We start from the raw sequence: 16,716 nt of genomic DNA, 5'->3' as shown, positions 1-16,716 counted from the left end.
AATAGCCATTTTATAGGCGTTTACATCATTTCTCCGGGGCTTTCGACAATCCCCTAGGGAAATTCCAGGCGATCAAGTTTTGTTTCTTCTGTTCTCCCCATATAACTTAAGAGCCCTACGTCTCAGATTCATCCTCAACACTCTTCTCCAAAATGTTTCAGTGCAGCCTTTTGAGGGACGGTTGCCCAAAACTTTACAGAACAGGGTAACTTCACTCCCAGCAGAGAGCTGTGCTCAAAGATAGGGCTACAACACAAATCTGTGCTTTCTTCGAGTGCAGCTCCCCTTTGGGAGGTAAAGCAGCTGAATTTGCCCTAATTTTTCAAGTGTGGCAGCATCAATGATCTTTATACAGTCAGAATAACTTATATCAGCTGTGGTCAAACGTCCCTAAAATTACATGGAGGCAATGATCAGTGATCAACCCCAAATCCTTGCCCAATGGGTGTCCGCTTATTATGAACACATTTCACATTTCCTGTTCGATTACGCATTAAAAGCCATCCATCCACTGAGGTAGTCTAGATCTCTTTAAGTGTTTTCAATCTCTTACAAGCCACATAGCTTGTTATTAGTAGCAAATTTTCTAACAGTACATTTCTGACGTATGAGGAGAGATTGAGTCGACTAGGCGATCATAACATGATCGAGTTCAATGTAGTGTTTGAAAGGGAAAAAAGTGAGTCAGCTGCTAAGATTCTAGACTTGGGTAAGGCCGACTTCAATGGGATGAGACAGAGACTGTCCACAGTAAACTGGGCAAATCTGTTAATGGGTAAAACGACTGATGATCAGTGGGAAATGTTTAAAGAAACATTTAATGTGATACAGAATCGGTTTATACCCCTGAGGGGCAAGAATTCTACTTGCCAAAAAATACAGCCATGGACAACTAAAGAGGTAAGGGACAGTATAAGACATAAGGAAAGGGCAAAGAAAAAGGCAAAAAATGGCACAGATCCTGGCGAATGGGAAAAATACAAAGATCAACAAAGGGTCACAAAACAGATAGTAAGAGCTACAAAAAGAGAGTACAATAGAAACTTGCAAGGGATGTCAAAACCAGTACGAAGAACTTTTATAGTTACATTAGGAAAAAGAGGGTGGTCAGGAGCAGTGTTGGCCTCTTAAAAACTGAAAGTGGGGATATTGTCATTGACAATGCGGAAATGGCGGACATGTTGAATGATTACTTTGTGTCAGTATTTACAGTAGAAAAAGAGGATAGCATGCCGGGAATCCCAAGAAAACTAATATTGAATCAGGAACAGGGACTCGATAAAATTAACATAAGTAAAGCAACAGTAATGAAGAAAATAATAGCACTAAAGAGTGACAAATCCCCAGGACCAGATGGTTTCCATCCCAGGGTTTTAAAGGAAGTAGGTGAGCAGATTGCAGATGCCCTAACTATAATCTTTCAAAGTTCTCTAGATTCAAGAACTGTCCCTCTAGATTGGAAAATTGCACATGTCACTCCGCTTTTTAAGAAAGGAGAGAGAGAGAAACCAGGGAATTATAGACCAGTTAGCCTAACATCTGTTGTGGGGAAAATGCTGGAGTTCATAATTAAGGATAGGGTGACTGAACACCTCAAGAATTTTCAGTTAATCAGAGAGAGCCAGCATGGATTTGTGAAAGGTAGGTCGTGCCTGACAAACCTGATTGAATTTTTTGAAGAGGTGACTAAAGTAGTGGACATGGGAATGTCAATGGATGTTATTTATATTGACTTCCAGAAGGCATTTGATAAGGTCCCACATAAGAGACTGTTAGCTAAGATAGAAGCCCATGGAATCGAGGGAAAAGTACGGACTTGGTTAGGAAGTTGGCTGAGCGAAAGGCGACAGAGAGTAGGGATAATGGGTAGGTATTCACATTGGCAGGATGTGACTAGTGGAGTCCCGCAGGGATCTGTCTTGGGGCCTCAATTATTCACAATATTTATTAACGACTTAGATGAAGGCATAGAAGTCTCATATCTAAGTTTGCCGATGACACAAAGATTGGTGGCATTGTAAGCAGTGTAAATGAAAACATAAAATTACAAAGTGATATTGATAGATTAGGTGAATGGGCAAAACTGTGGCAAATGGAATTCAGTGTGGACAAATGTGAGGTCATCCACTTTGGATCAAAAAAGGATAGAACAGGGTACTTTCTAAATGGTAAAAAGTTAAAAACAGTGGCTGTCCAAAGGTACGTAGGGATTTAGGTACATAGATCATTGAAGTGTCATGAACAGATGCAGAAAATAATCAATAAGAATGCTGGCCTTTATATCTAGAGAACTACAGTACAAGGGGGCAGAAGTTATGCTGCAGCTATACAAAACCCTGGTTAGACCGCACCTGGAGTACTGTGAGCAGTTCTGGGCACCGCACCTTCGGAAGGACATATTGGCCTTGGAGGGAGTGCAGCGTAGGTTTACTAGAATGATACCCGGACTTCAAGGGTTAAGTTATGAGGAGAGATTACACAAATTGGGGTTGCATTCTCTGGAGTTTAGAAGGTTAAGGGGTGATCTGATCGAAGTTTATAAGATATTAAGGGGAACAGATAGGGTGGATAGTGAGAAACTATTTCCGCTGGTTGGGGATTCTAGGGGTAGGGGGCACAGTCTAACAATTAGAGCCAGACCTTTCAGGATTAGAAAACATTTCTACACACAAAGGGTGGTAGAAGTTTGGAACTCTCTTCTGCAAACGGCAATTGATACTAGCTCAATTGCTAAATTTAAATGTGAGATAGATAGCTTTTTGGCAACCAAAGGTATTAAGGGATATGGGCCAAAGGCGGGTATAGAATCATAGAATCATAGAATCATAGAAGTTACAACATGGAAACAGGCCCTTCGGCCCAACATGTCCATGTCGCCCAGTTTATGGAGCTAGATCACAGATCAGCCATGATCTTATCAAATGGCGGAGCAGGCACGAGGGGCTGAATGGCCTACTCCTGTTCCTATGTTCCTAGGCCTATATTCACTAGAGTTTAGAAGAATGAGAGGTGATCTCATCGAAACATATAAAATTCTAACAAGACTAGACAGACCAGATGCAGGGAGGATGTTCCCGATGGCTGGGGAGTCCAGAACCAGGGTTTCACAGTCTCAGGATATGGGGTATGCCATTTAGAACCGAGATGAGTAGAAATTTCTTCACTCAGAGGGTGGTGAACCTGTGGAATTCTCTACCACAGAAGGCAGTGGAGGCCAAGTCATTAGATGTATTCAAGAAGGAGATAGATATGTTTCTTAATGCTAAAGGGATCAAGGGATATGGGGAAAAAGCAGGAACAGGGTACTGAGTTAGACGATCAGCCATGATCATTTTGAATGGCAGAGCAGGCCCGAAGGGCCGAATGGCCTCCTCTTGCTCCTATTTTCTATGTTTCTAAGAACTACCATTTCCATATCATTTCTGAACAGTGTGAAGAGGCAGGGGAACCAGAACAGATCACCATAGAACTTCCTTCGTCACTGATCTACAACCTGTCGAGTTCCTTTGGAGTTATGAGAAAATGGATTTAGAACATCCCTTTATATGGCTTTCCAAATGGTGAGTATGACATACTTCCACCTCCATAACATCGCCCGTCTCCACTCCTGCCTCAACTCATCTACTGCTGAAACCCTCATCCATGCCTTTATTACCTCTAGACTTGACTATTCCAATGCTCTCCTGGCCGGCCTCCCATCGTCCACCCTCCATAAACTTGAGCTCATCCAAAACTCTGCTGCCCAAATCCTAACTCGCACCCAGTTCCATTCACCCATCACCCCCTGTGTTCACTGACCTACGTTGGCTCCCGGTCCAGGAAAGCCTTAATTTTAAATTTCCCATCCTTGTTTTCAAATCCTTCCATAGTCTCGCCCCTCCCTATCTCTGTAACCTCCTCCAGCTTATGGGGGAAGAATTGGAGAAGGGCCATTTTTGGGCGTAAGTAGCGTGATGCGCTATTACCCCGCGCCCAATGATCCCTGCGCAGGCAGGACACGAGTTTCGGCCGGCCCGAGGACTCACCTGTAATCAGTGTTCCATTCCAGGCCTTGCACGTGGAATCAATGCAATTCTCACTGTCCACCACCAGGGCGACCTCAATCTCTTAAAGGGAGGATATTTCTTCGAAACCTCTTAAAGGCAGCTGGTATCTGTTATTTGCTGAAAATAACAGTCTGCTGTCTGCATGGAGTCTGAACGGAGATCAGACATCGCACACATAAAACACAGATGCAGGTTCCATCCCTATGTTTACACACTGATGAGTTATGTTAAATCCTACATCTTCCAATCAGCAAGCCAGACCTCACCAATCTGCCGATCTGAGTTCGTAGCAAGCCTGCGAGAGCGCATGCACCAAGGTTCTCTGCTGATGCACTGGAGACTTTGGTGCAAGAGGTGGATAGAAGGAGGGACATCCTATATCCGGACGGGGGGGGGGGGGTGTGGACAAGGGGCCCTGCAGACATATATGGAGTTAAGAAGAATGAGAGGAGATCTTATTGAAACATACAAGATTCTGAGGGGACTTGATAGGGTAGATGCTGAGAGGATGTTACCCCTCATGGGGGAATCTAAATCTAGGGGGCAGAGTCTCAGAATAAGGGGTCGCCCGTTTAACACGGAAATGAGGAGGAATTTCTTCTCCCAGAGGGTCGCGAATCTTTGGAATTCTTTACCCCAAAAAGCTGTGGAGGCCGAGTCATTGAATACATTCAAGACTGAGTTAGACAAATTTTTGATCAGCAAGGGAGTCAAAGGATATGGGGAAAGGGCGGGAAAGTGGAGTTGAGGTAAAGATCAGATCAGCCATGGTCTCATTGAATGGCGGAGCAGGCTCGAAGGGCCAAATGGCCTACTCCTGCTCCTATCTCTTATGGTCTTATGGTCTATACACAAAAGGCAGTGGGAGGCAGCGGGAGACAAAGTCAATGCCAGGCGCACAGCATCATGAATGTGGATGCAGTGCAGGAAGAAGTTCAATGCTTTGACATGAATGGTCAAGGTGAGTGAGTTCGACTGTCAAGTGGCATCTCATACCATCTGCACCACGCACTACACCCTCCCATCACCCACATACCAACAAACTCTTTCCATCAATACTCAGTTCTTCCAACTAGACACTTCCTCTCACCCTTGTACATTCCCACTGTTTCAAGCCGCCCACCCACAACTCACAGGCCACACACACTGGCAGCTATTCACTCTTGACAGGCACATCACCCAGACACATGTCCCGCTTTCTTGCAAGAGGAGGTGGCGCATATCAGGAGGCACCAAGTGGCCGTGGCATTTAGCCCTTGCCTGTTCTACCATTCAGTGAGATCATGGTGGACCTGTGACCTAACTCCATATACTGCCTTAGCCTCATATCCCTTAATACCCTTGGTTCACAGAAATCTATCAATCTCGGATTTAACATTCACAAGTGAGCTGGCATCAACTGCCGTCTGCAGAAGAGCATTTCAAACATCTCCCACCCTTTGCGTGTAGAAGCATTTCCTAACTTCACTCCTGCACGTCCTGACTGCAAATGTTAGGCTATGTGCCCGCGTCCTAGTATTCAAGTCTAGGAGACCTCCAAAAAACAGTTAGAAATGTCTCAATAGCCAGAAGCAATAATCCAGCCACTAACCTATAAATCCTGCATGGTCCCTTTAAATAACACTGGTTGGGGGCTCCTCCAGTCCCTCTAAGACATGTTCAGATGATCGGGGTTAAGACTGTGCGCTTACCGAGTACTTTTTCTCTAGTGATGGTGATTGTTTTTAGTTCCTCCCTCCCCTTTGCTCCTTGATTATCTACTATTATTGGTATGTTATTCGTGTCTTCTACTGGGAAGACAGATACAAAATATCTGTTCAATTCCTCTGCCAATTCCTTGTTTTCCATTATTATTTCTCCCGTCTCATCCTCTAAGGGACCAATGTTTACTTTAGCTACCCTCTTCCTTTTTATATACTTGTAGAAGCTTTTAGCGTCAGTTTTTATATTTCTTGCTAGTTTACTCTCATAATTTATTTTCTCCCTCTTTATTATTCTTTTAGTCATCCTTTGCTGGTTTTTAAAGTTTTCCCAATCTTTGGGCTTACCAGTAATCTTTGCCATGTTGTATGCTTTTTCTTTTAACCTGATCCCATCCTTGACTTCCTTAGTTAGCCATGGTTGGTTCAGCCTTTTTGTGGAGTCTTTCCTCCTCACAGGGATATATTTTTGTTGCGAGTCATAAAATATATTTTTTAATGTTTGCCACTGCTTATTCACCATCATCCCATCTAATCTGTTTACCCAGTCCACTTTAGCCAATTCCGCCCTCATTCCTTTGGAATTGCCCTTATTTAAGTTTAATACAGTCGTTTCAGACCCAAGATCCTCGCTTTCAAACTGGACGTGAAATTTTATCATGTTATGATCACTGCTTCCCAAGGGATCCTTATGTGGCTCAGTGTCAAATTTTATTTGATAATCGCTCCTGTGAAGCGCCTTGAGACGTTTTACTATGTTAAAGGCGCTATATAAATGCAGGTTGTTGTTGTTGTTTGGTACTGAGCCATTCCGTAGAGCCATACAAGTTTACAGCACGGAAGGATGCCACTCGGCCCACCATTTCTGTGCTGGCTGTTTGCTAGAGCAATCTAAAACTAGTTCCACTGCCCTGCTCTCTCCCCATAGTCCTGTATTAACTTCTGCTTCAAATATTTATCCAATTTTCCCTTAAAAGATATAATGGTCTCTGCCTCAACCACTCCCTGTGGCAAAATGGTCCATACTTCAACCACCCTCCATGTAATGAAATGTTTTCCTTAACTCATTCTTCAGTTATTGACAACTTTAAACTGATGACCCCTCGTCACTGACTCCCCAACTGGAGGAAATAGTCTTTCCCTATTCACTCTTTTAAAACCGTTGGTAATTTTAAAAACCTCTGTTGAATCTTCTCTTGGCCTTCTCTGCTCCAGTGAAAATAATCCCAGTATCTCAAATGTCTCATCACTATAGTTTCTTCTCCCTGGGATCATCCTGGTGAATCTACACTGTACATACTCTATGGCTTTAATGTCCTTTCTACAATGGGCACCCAGGACTGCATACAGTACTCTAACCGTGGCCTAGCCATTGCTTCGTACAAATTTATCATGACCTCTGATCTTGTTATATATCCTGTGTTCCTATACTCCTGTTTATAAACCCAAAATGCTATTAGCCTTTTATTGGCTTCATCTACTTGCACTCTCAAGAAATTATTGCTGTGCATTTCCTCGGCAATTCTCCAAATCAGCTGCCATAAACTTGGCAGATGATCGGTGGAAACCCCATTTTTCCAGAGTTTATCCTCCATTGAAGTTATGGCACTGATCGGGAGAACACTCTAGGAAATTTCCAATCTATGTATTTGCACCATAGGTATGTTTGTTCCTCCACACCCTTCAGCATCTTTCCATTGAGTGTATACTCACATTCTTGTTTTTCGTCCCAAAATGCATTATCTGACACATCTCTGTATTAAATTGCATCTGCCACCTGTTTGTCCATTTTGCTAATCCACCTGTGTCCTCCTGTAGTCTTTTACAGTCTTCCTCACTGTTCGCCAAACTTCCTACTTTTCTAGCATCAGCAATTTTTAATATTGTGCTCCCTATGCCAAAGGCAAGATCTATCGGGGTAACTTTCAACTTCCTTTTTATATTTCCTTTTATATTATCTGCTTATCCACAAAATTCTATTGGTTTCTTTTTTATTCATTCTCAGGATGTGGGTGCGCTGGCAAGGCCAGCATTTATTGCCCATCCCTAATTGCCCTTGAGAAGGTGGTGATGGGCCTTCTTCTTGAACCGCTGCAGTCCGTGTAGTGAAGGTTCTCCCACAGTGCTGTTAGGTCGGGAGTTCCAGGATTTTGACCCAACGACGATGAAGGAACGGCGATATATTTCCAAGTCGGGATGGTGTGTGACTTGGAGGGGAACTTGAAGGTGGTGTTGTTCCCATGTGCCTGCTGCCCTTGTCCTCCTGGGTGGTGGAGGTCGTGAGTTTGGGAGATCGAAGAGGCCTTGGCGAGCTACTGCAATGCATCCTGTAGATCGATCACACTGCAGCCACGGTGCGCCGGTGGTGAATGATGAATGCATGGTGACAACCTCCAGTATAGGATCCTCTGCATGTTGTTCTCACACAATCTCTACTTTGAGGGAATGGAAGCCCTTCCTGTTGAGGTAATTGAGGGATGTCCTGTGGAAGCTTGCAAAGCAACATGGGTGCCATCGATTGCACCCTGGACCTAGGGGAAGCCAGCAACCCCATAAAACTGACTGGGCCTATCTTGCTGCTACCTTGCTGTGATGCCCAAGATGATGAGTCCTGCAGCTGCCCTGTAAAGTGTGTCAGTCGCCTGATGAATGCATTCCCATACTGCAACCTGGCTGATATTACAGAGCTCGCCCATGGCTGCCTGAAATGAGCCAGTGCCATAAAAGTTGAGGGTGGTGGTCACCTTCATAGCCACAGAGAAAACAGTGCTGTCAGATGAGTGTGGCTGCAGGTCCTCATACAGAACGTGCCCCATTGCCTCTTTGGTATAGTGCACTTTTCTTATGCACATCTCTTCAGTAAGGTCTTCACATGACCTCTGCTGCCTGTATAATCCATGAGTCGTGGGCATGTCCGCTTCAGAGACTTGAGCACCTAATTGCTGAGGGAGTAGCTGCAGTATTAGAGGTTCCATCTTTCGGTTGAGACATTAAATCGAGGCCCCGTCGGCCCTCTCCAGATCCTCCTACTGATCTGTTACTTTCCTGTTTTTTCCTCTTTACTGTCTCACACACTTAGCCCCTTTTGCTTCCTTTTCTGCTTCCTCATCGTGTTTCATTCCTCTCCTGGCCATATTAGTTGAAACCCTCCCTCCTAGTTACCTTTTTTATAAAAGACGTTAATAGATCCTTTGGCAATATTCAATGAAGAGTAGGGAAGTTCTCCCGACGTCTTGGCCAATATTTATCCCTCAACCAATGTCACTAAAAACAGATTATCTTGTTGTTTACCTCATTGCTGTTTGCAGGATCTTGCTGTGTGCAAATTGGCTGCCTCATTTACTACATTACAACAGTGACTACACTTCAAAACTGCATCATTGGCTGTAAAGCCCTTTGGGATGTCCTGAGACATGAAAAAGACGCTATATAAATGCAAGTTCTTTTCTTTCTTTCCCCCTCTTCCTCCATGATAATGGCAGACGAGGGTATGCTCATTGGGAATGCCATACCTGCTCCTGGGAAGGCCTGACTGTGCGTAGGGGATGAGGATGTGAAAACCTGCCGTTGGTCTGCCCCTGTTAGAAGCAGTAAGAAGCAACGCCAGGTGTGTATGGGGAGAATGGCAAAAAAATCAATTCAAAAAAACTTTTTCCTGCTGCAGAAATGGCTACTAAAACTCTTCAAGCTCATAAATCCTCAGTAAATGGAGTTGAGGTACAGATCTGCCATGATATAAATGTAAACAATTTTACAACACCAAGTTATAGTCCAGCAATTTTATTTTAAATTCACAAGCTTTCGGAGGCTACCTCCTTCCTCAGGTGAACGATGTCGTTCACCTGAGGAAGGAGGTAGCCTCCGAAAGCTTGTGAATTTAAAATAAAATTGCTGGACTATAGCTTGGTGTTGTAAAATTGTTTACAATTGTCAACCCCAGTCCATCACCGGCATCTCCACATCATGATATAAATGAATGGAGGAACAGGCTCGAGGGGATGAATGGCTTCCTCCTGTTCCTATGTTCCTAATTCTGTTCATCTCAACTGATCTCAGTCGAAGTTACCTGAGTGCATAGCAAGTGTGAAAGCAGGAAACTCAGCGCTGCACTAATATATACAAATCAGGGGACTCAGAGCTCAGCTGGCAGATCGCAGGAAGGCTAAAAAGCAAAAGGAAGCTGCGGGGGTGGGGCTGGGGAGGTGGAATTTTATGGCAGCAATTCAGTGGAAACCGATTCTGCTCGATTTTTCTGCCGCAAAGATTTACTTCTCCCGGTCATGCACATTCCAAGTAGGATACAATCAGGAATGGGAATGGTGCTGGTTTTTCCATCTCTCAGGCAGAGCCTGATTGTACCATCGCTGTTAACCCCTCCCCCTCCCCCAGCCGAGATCAGCTAGCTCAGCACGGACTAGGGCTCAAATCTCAGAACATCCGGTTCAAGTACATTCTACCTTCACCGACCGATCCATTCTGGGAGCCTTCAGCTGTGCATCATACCTTTACTGCCTGCAGTATTTATGGGCTCAATTTTGAAATGATGGCGGGTTGGCAGCGGGGGTGCACATGGCAAACCCGAATAAACAAAACTTACCGTTTCCGACGCGATCGCATCATAATTGATGGTGATTAAAGTTCTTTCCGGGTTTCAAGCCCGGCAGCCAGCCTGATTGACAGGCTGGCTGCCGACAGGAGCTGCAACGCAAGTGGCGGGGTGGGAGGGCGTGGGGGAGAGAAAGAGAGAGAGAGAGCGAGACATCATCCGGTGCTGGAACGGAAGATCGGGTGGGAGGAGAGGAAGATTGGGGGGGAGGGGAAGATCGGGATGAAGATGGAGAGATCGGGGTGAAGAGGGGGAGATTGGGGTGGTGAAGAGGGGAAGATCGGGAGAGAGAGGGGAAGATCGGGGGGGGAGAGTGGAAGATTGGGATGAAGAGGGGGAGATCGGGGGGGGGGACAGTGGAAGATCTGGGTGAAGGGGAGAGATCGGGACGGAAAGGGGAAGATTGGGGTGAAGGGGAGAGATCGGGGGGGGAGGGGAAGATCGGGGGGAGAGAGGAAGATTGGGATGAAGAGGGGAAGATAGGGGGAGAGAGGAAGATTGGGATGAAGAGAGGGAGATCAGGGGGGGGGGGGGGGGAGAGTGGAATCATAGAATCATAGAAGTTACAACATGGAAACAGGCCCTTCGGCCCAACATGTCCATGTCGCCCAGTTTACACCACTAAGCTAGTCCTAATTTCCTGCACTTGGCCCATATCCCTCTATACCCATCTTACCCATGTAACTGTCCAAATACTTTTTAAAAGACACTCGTTCCAGACACTCACCACCCTTTGAGTGAAAAAATTGCCCCTCTGGACCCTTTTGTATCTCTCCCCTCTCACCTTAAATCTATGCCCCCTCGTTATAGACTCCCCTACCTTTGGGAAAAGATTTTGACTATCTACCTTATCTATGCCCCTCATTATTTTATAGACTTCTATAAGATCACCCCTTAACCTCCTACTCTCCAGGGAAAAAAGTCCCAGTCTGTCTAACCTCTCCCTATAAGTCAAACCATCAAGTCCCGGTAGCATCCTAGTAAATCTTTTCTGCACTCTTTCCAGTTTAATAATATCCTTTCTATAATAGGGTGACCAGAACTGTACACAGTATTCCAAGTGTGGCCTCACCAATGCCCTGTACAACTTCAACAAGACATCCCAACTCCTGCATTCAATGTTCTGACCAATGAAACCAAGCATGCCGAATGCCTTCTTCACCACCCTATCCACCTGTGACTCCACTTTCAAGGAGCTATGAACCTGTACTCCTAGATCTCATTGTTCTATAACTCTCCCCAACGCCCTACCATTAACGGAGTAGGTCCTGGCCCGATTCGATCTACCAAAATGCATCACCTCACATTTATCTAAATTAAACTCCATCTGCCATTCATCGGCCCACTGGCCCAATTTATCAAGATCCCGTTGCAATCCTAGATAACCTTCTTCACTGTCCACAATGCCACCAATCTTGGTGTCATCTGCAAACTTACTAAACATGCCTCCTAAATTCTCATCCAAATCATTAATATAAATAACAAATAACAGCGGACCCAGCACCGATTCCTGAGGCACACCGCTGGCCACAGGCATCCAGTTTGAAAAACAACCCTCTACAACCACCCTCTGTCTTCTGTCGTCAAGCCAATTTTGTATCCAATTGGCTACCTCACCTTGGATCCCATGAGATTTAACCTTATGAAACAACCTACCATGCGGTACCTTGTCAAAGGCTTTGCTGAAGTCCATGTAGACCACGTCTACTGCACAGCCCTCATCTATCTTCTTGATTACCCCTTCAAAAAACTCAATCAAATTCGTGAGACATGATTTTCCTCTCTCAAAACCATGCTGACTGTTCCTAATCAGTCCCTGCCTCTCCAAATGCCTGTAGATCCTGTCCCTCAGAATACCCTCTAACAACTTACCCACTACAGATGTCAGGCTCACCGGTCTGTAGTTCCCAGGCTTTTCCCTGCCGCCCTTCTTAAACAAAGGCACAACATTTGCTACCCTCCAATCTTCAGGCACCTCACCTGTAGCGGTGGATGATTCAAATATCTCTGCTAGGGGACCCGCAATTTCCTCCCTAACCTCCCATAACGTCCTGGGATACATTTCATCAGGTCCCGGAGATTTATCTACCTTGATGCGCGTTAAGACTTCCAGCACCTCCCTCTCTAATATGTACACTCCTCAAGACATCACCATTTATTTCCCCAAGTTCCCTAACATCCATGCCTTTCTCAACCGTAAATACCGATGTGAAATATTCATTCAGGATCTCACCCATCTCTTGTGGTTCCGCACATAGATGACCTTGTTGATCCTTCAGAGGCCCTAGTTACTCTTTTGCCCTTTATGTATTTGTAGAAGCTCTTTGGATTCTCCTTTGCCTTATCTGCCAAAGCAATCTCATGTCCCCTTTTTGCCCTCCTGATTTCTCTCTTAACTCTACTCCGGCAATCTCTATACTCTTCAAGGGATCCACTTGATCCCAGCTGCCTATGCATGTCATATGCCTCCTTCTTATTTTTGACTAGTGCCTCAATCTCCCGAGTCATCCAAGGTTCCCTACTTCTACCAGCCTTGCCCTTCACTTTATAAGGAATGTGCTTACCCTGAACCCTGGTTAACACACTTTTGAAGGCCTCCCACTTACCAGACGTCCCTTTGCCTGCCAACAGACTCTCCCAATCAACTTCTGAAAGTTCCTGTCTAATACCATCAAAATTGGCCTTTCCCCAATTTAGAATTTTAACTTCTGGGCCAGACCTATCCTTCTCCATAGCTATCCTAAAACTAATGGAATTATGATCACTGGTCCCAAAGTGATCCCTCACTAACACTTCTGTCACGTGCCCTTCCTTATTTCCCAAGAGGAGGTCAAGTTTTTCCCCCTCTCTAGTCGGGCCATCCACATACTGAATGAGAAATTCCTCCTGAATACACTCAACAAATTTCTCTCCATCCAAGCCCCTAATGCTATGGCTGTCCCAGTCAATGTTGGGAAAGTTAAAGTCCCCTACTATTACCACCCTATTTTTCTTGGAAGATCGGGATGAAGAGGGGGGAGATCGGGGGTGGTGAAGAGGGGGAGATCAGAGAGGGAGACATCGGAGCAGGGTAGAAGGGTAGGTTGATTTTGTGTTTTAACTTTGTGCAGTGGTTTTTTATTTAATTTATTTTGTTTCTTTTTGCCTGATCCAGCCCTGGTTTCACCAGGCGTGAATCGGAAACCGTGGGAAAGCTGCCCAGGTAAGTTAAAATTTGTTCTAACTACCTAATATGTCACAGGTAAAGTGCCTTAAGTACCTCAATGAGGTACATTTGGCTCTTTAACTATCTTCCTGCCGGCTTTAATTGCTGGTGGGCCCATGGGGAACTCGGAAGTCGGTGAGTTGGAGCCGGCTTCTGAACCCGCTCTGCATAGCTGCAATTTTAGCAGCCCCCAACGCACCCTCAATTTATGTTTAAAATCGAGTCCTATATATCTGTCTCCACCTTCTCACAGGCACCTAATAAATGCCATTCTAAGGGGTAAGCAGGAGATAGGATATACAACTTTTATCGTAGAATCTTACAGCACAGAAGGAAGCCATTCAGCTCATCGTACCTGTGCCAGTTCTTTGAAATTAGCCCCACTCCCCCTGCTCATTCCCCATAGCCCTGCAAATTTCTCCCCTTCAAGTATTTATCCAATTCCCTTTTGAATCTGCTTCCACCACCCTTTCAGGCAGCGCATTCCAGGTCATAACAACTCACGGCATAAAAAATTTTCTCCTCATCTCCCCTCTCGTTCTTTTCCCAATATCCGTAAATCTGTGTTCTCTGGTTACTGACCCTCCTGCCACTGGAAACAGTTTCTCCTTATCTACTCTATCAAAACCCTTCATGATTTTAAATGCCTCTGTTAAATCTCCCTTTAATATTCTCTCCTCAAAGGAGAACAATCCCAGTTTCTCCAGTCTCTCCATATAACTGAATTCTCTCATCCCTGGCACCATTCTAGTAAATGTCCTCGGCACCCTGTCCAAGGCCTTGACATCCTTCCTAAAGTGTGGTGCCCAGAATGGGACACAGTACTCCACGAACAAACTAGACTTCAGAGTTCGAGCATACTCACAGGCAGAGTAAACTCGGCAAACTCCAGTTCTCTATTTGGTATTAAGTTTACATACTTCCCATCAATGTCCTTTTCCGTTTTTATTTGTGGAATTAGTTCCACATACCACCCTTCTCCAGAACAGCAAAGAATTACAACAGCTTTCTGAGGGAAGCTTGTACCTGAAGGAGTGTCTCAGAACAAAATTTCAGCGGAAATCAGTTTGCAGTCTTGGCAGCCGTGTGTCTATGCCCCAGGTGACACACACCCCAAAGCTGGTGTTCAGTTTTTTTGCAGTTTAAGGTGCGGCTGTTAGTACTGGCATTCTTTCTACTTTTAGTATCAGGCACTCCCGTGTGTTGCTACCATGATATTTTTACTCTGTTAGTGCAGTGTTGCTACATTGACCCTACAATTCGGAGGAAATTCCAGTTGGGAGGTGTGGAGGTGTGGGCGCATGTTCCTTACATCAAGAAGGTGTGCCTGGGAGAATTTCCAGGTTGTTTTTGTTCGAACAGAGGCGATTACAGGGTGATTTGTTAGAGGTGTTTAAAATTATGAAGGGATGTGACAAAGTAGACTGTTTCTAGTAGTTGGAGGATCAAGAATGAGGGAACATCGATGTAAGATTAAATGTAAGAGAGCAAGAGAAACATTTTTACACCAAGGATTGTGAGGCTGTGGAATGTACTGTCGGAGTTAGTGATTGAAGCAGAGACCATTTAAGAATAGATTAGATAGGTGATTAAAGGTAAAGGGGGATATACGGACATGGGAACATGGCGGGTACATGGGATTGGGATTACTGCTCATGTGGAGGATAAACACCAACACGGACTGGTTTGGCCGAATGGCCTGTTTCTGTATTGTAATTTTTGTGTAACCCCAAGAATTAAGCACATTACACCCTTGTATGGCCTCAGCAGAACTCATGCATTTTTTTCCCTGAAATTTTTATTTTTACAATGTTTGCTAACAAATATTTAAATAAAGTGGCAGAGGGCAAAACCAGAATCTTTAAATATACACTTGTTGACCGGAGGTCACCGGTTACGGTTATTGGCTTAGTACAAAGAGGAGAAGAGTCAATTCTCTCTTAACTCTCAATTCGCTTTATTCACGTCGTTCGATCATATACATATAGCTTATACGTCTGGTTAGATATAGACATGCAGTTTGCACCACGTTATACAGTTTTATACCCAAACTAGGATCTAAACGCACACCCACTAGGTTTCTCTGACACTCCCTGAGTGGTCACAGAATATAAAGGCTAATACCCGAAAAGGAGAGCTGACGCTTGCCAAGCGTTCCGTTCTCTCTCTCTTTCGACGTCGTCTCTACGTCCCTGACATAGTTTCTTCCCCTTCCGCGATGGTTGGTCTCCAGAGTCTTTGCTCTGGCTCCACGCCCCAGATTCTTCATTCTTATTCCAAATCTTAGCTCTTCAAGCTGTGCTGTCTCTCTCTCCTGTTGGTTTAGGCTTGCTCGCCTAGTCTGTGTCTTCTCCTCATTAGGTAGCATTACCTCATTACTCCTTTTCTAAATAAGGACTTGTGTCTTATCACATCTCCTTTGTCTTTCACAAAACTTAGCTAATTCAAACCGGTTCCAGCCAGCTCAGGCCAGCGACTGAACTCAGGTTACTTCAGTTCAAAAGTTGCTTTTGCCTGTGTGTCAGCAGTTTGGAATAAACTCAGTAGTTTCTGCATCCCCTGGCCAACACACTATTCTCTTGTTTGAAAATAAGGCACATTTATCTCTGACAAGAATGCAAATAGAAACATAATTAATCACGTTCAAATCTCAATAAATTCTTTTCCTGCTTCACACAAAGCGCATAGCCTGTCAACATCTAACATGACATCCACTGTCAGAAACGGAAACTGGTGTAAAACCAAATAAACCCCTCCCCTATAATCTTCACAGTTTGTATCTGGACCTCTCTCTCCTCCTTTAAGACCCTAGTTAAACCCACCTCTTTAAACAAGCTTTTGGTGACACCTCCTTGTCTCTTCCATTTTTTTCTTTACTTTTTTCTTGTGAAGCACCTTGGGACATTTTTCTGTGTTAAAGACACTAAAGGCCTGATTTTAACACTGTCCAGTTTATGAATATTGCCTAATCCCCTCCCTCTACCCCCGCCATGAAGTGCCTTGGAATCACTCCTAATTATCCAATATGTCTATACCCTTTATTAAGCAAGGACTATCGCCCTTTTGGAGAGAGACGGTGAATGAACCAGGTATGAATAATGTGACACATGACAACATTGTACACAAGCAATGCACAATTCTTTGCATTGGAAACTATTA

At 44.6% G+C, this 16,716-nt stretch overlaps 1 long non-coding RNA gene across 1 annotated transcript in view; it reads left to right on the top strand.

The window, feature by feature from the left end:
- Positions 1 to 13,554, top strand: part of LOC137309305 (uncharacterized) — a 55,105-nt gene extending 41,551 nt beyond the window's left edge. The window contains exons 3-4 of the long non-coding RNA XR_010959813.1: positions 3,431 to 3,560; positions 13,507 to 13,554. This is a non-coding gene — a long non-coding RNA (uncharacterized lncRNA). The remainder of the gene's footprint in view (positions 1 to 3,430; positions 3,561 to 13,506) is intronic.
- Positions 13,555 to 16,716: the final 3,162 nt, after the last annotated feature.

This window comes from Heptranchias perlo, chromosome 3 (genome assembly GCF_035084215.1).
Source record: "Heptranchias perlo isolate sHepPer1 chromosome 3, sHepPer1.hap1, whole genome shotgun sequence".
In the NCBI taxonomy this organism is placed as follows: Eukaryota; Metazoa; Chordata; class Chondrichthyes; order Hexanchiformes; family Hexanchidae; genus Heptranchias; species Heptranchias perlo.
This window is presented reverse-complemented; position numbering and strand designations above follow the sequence as displayed.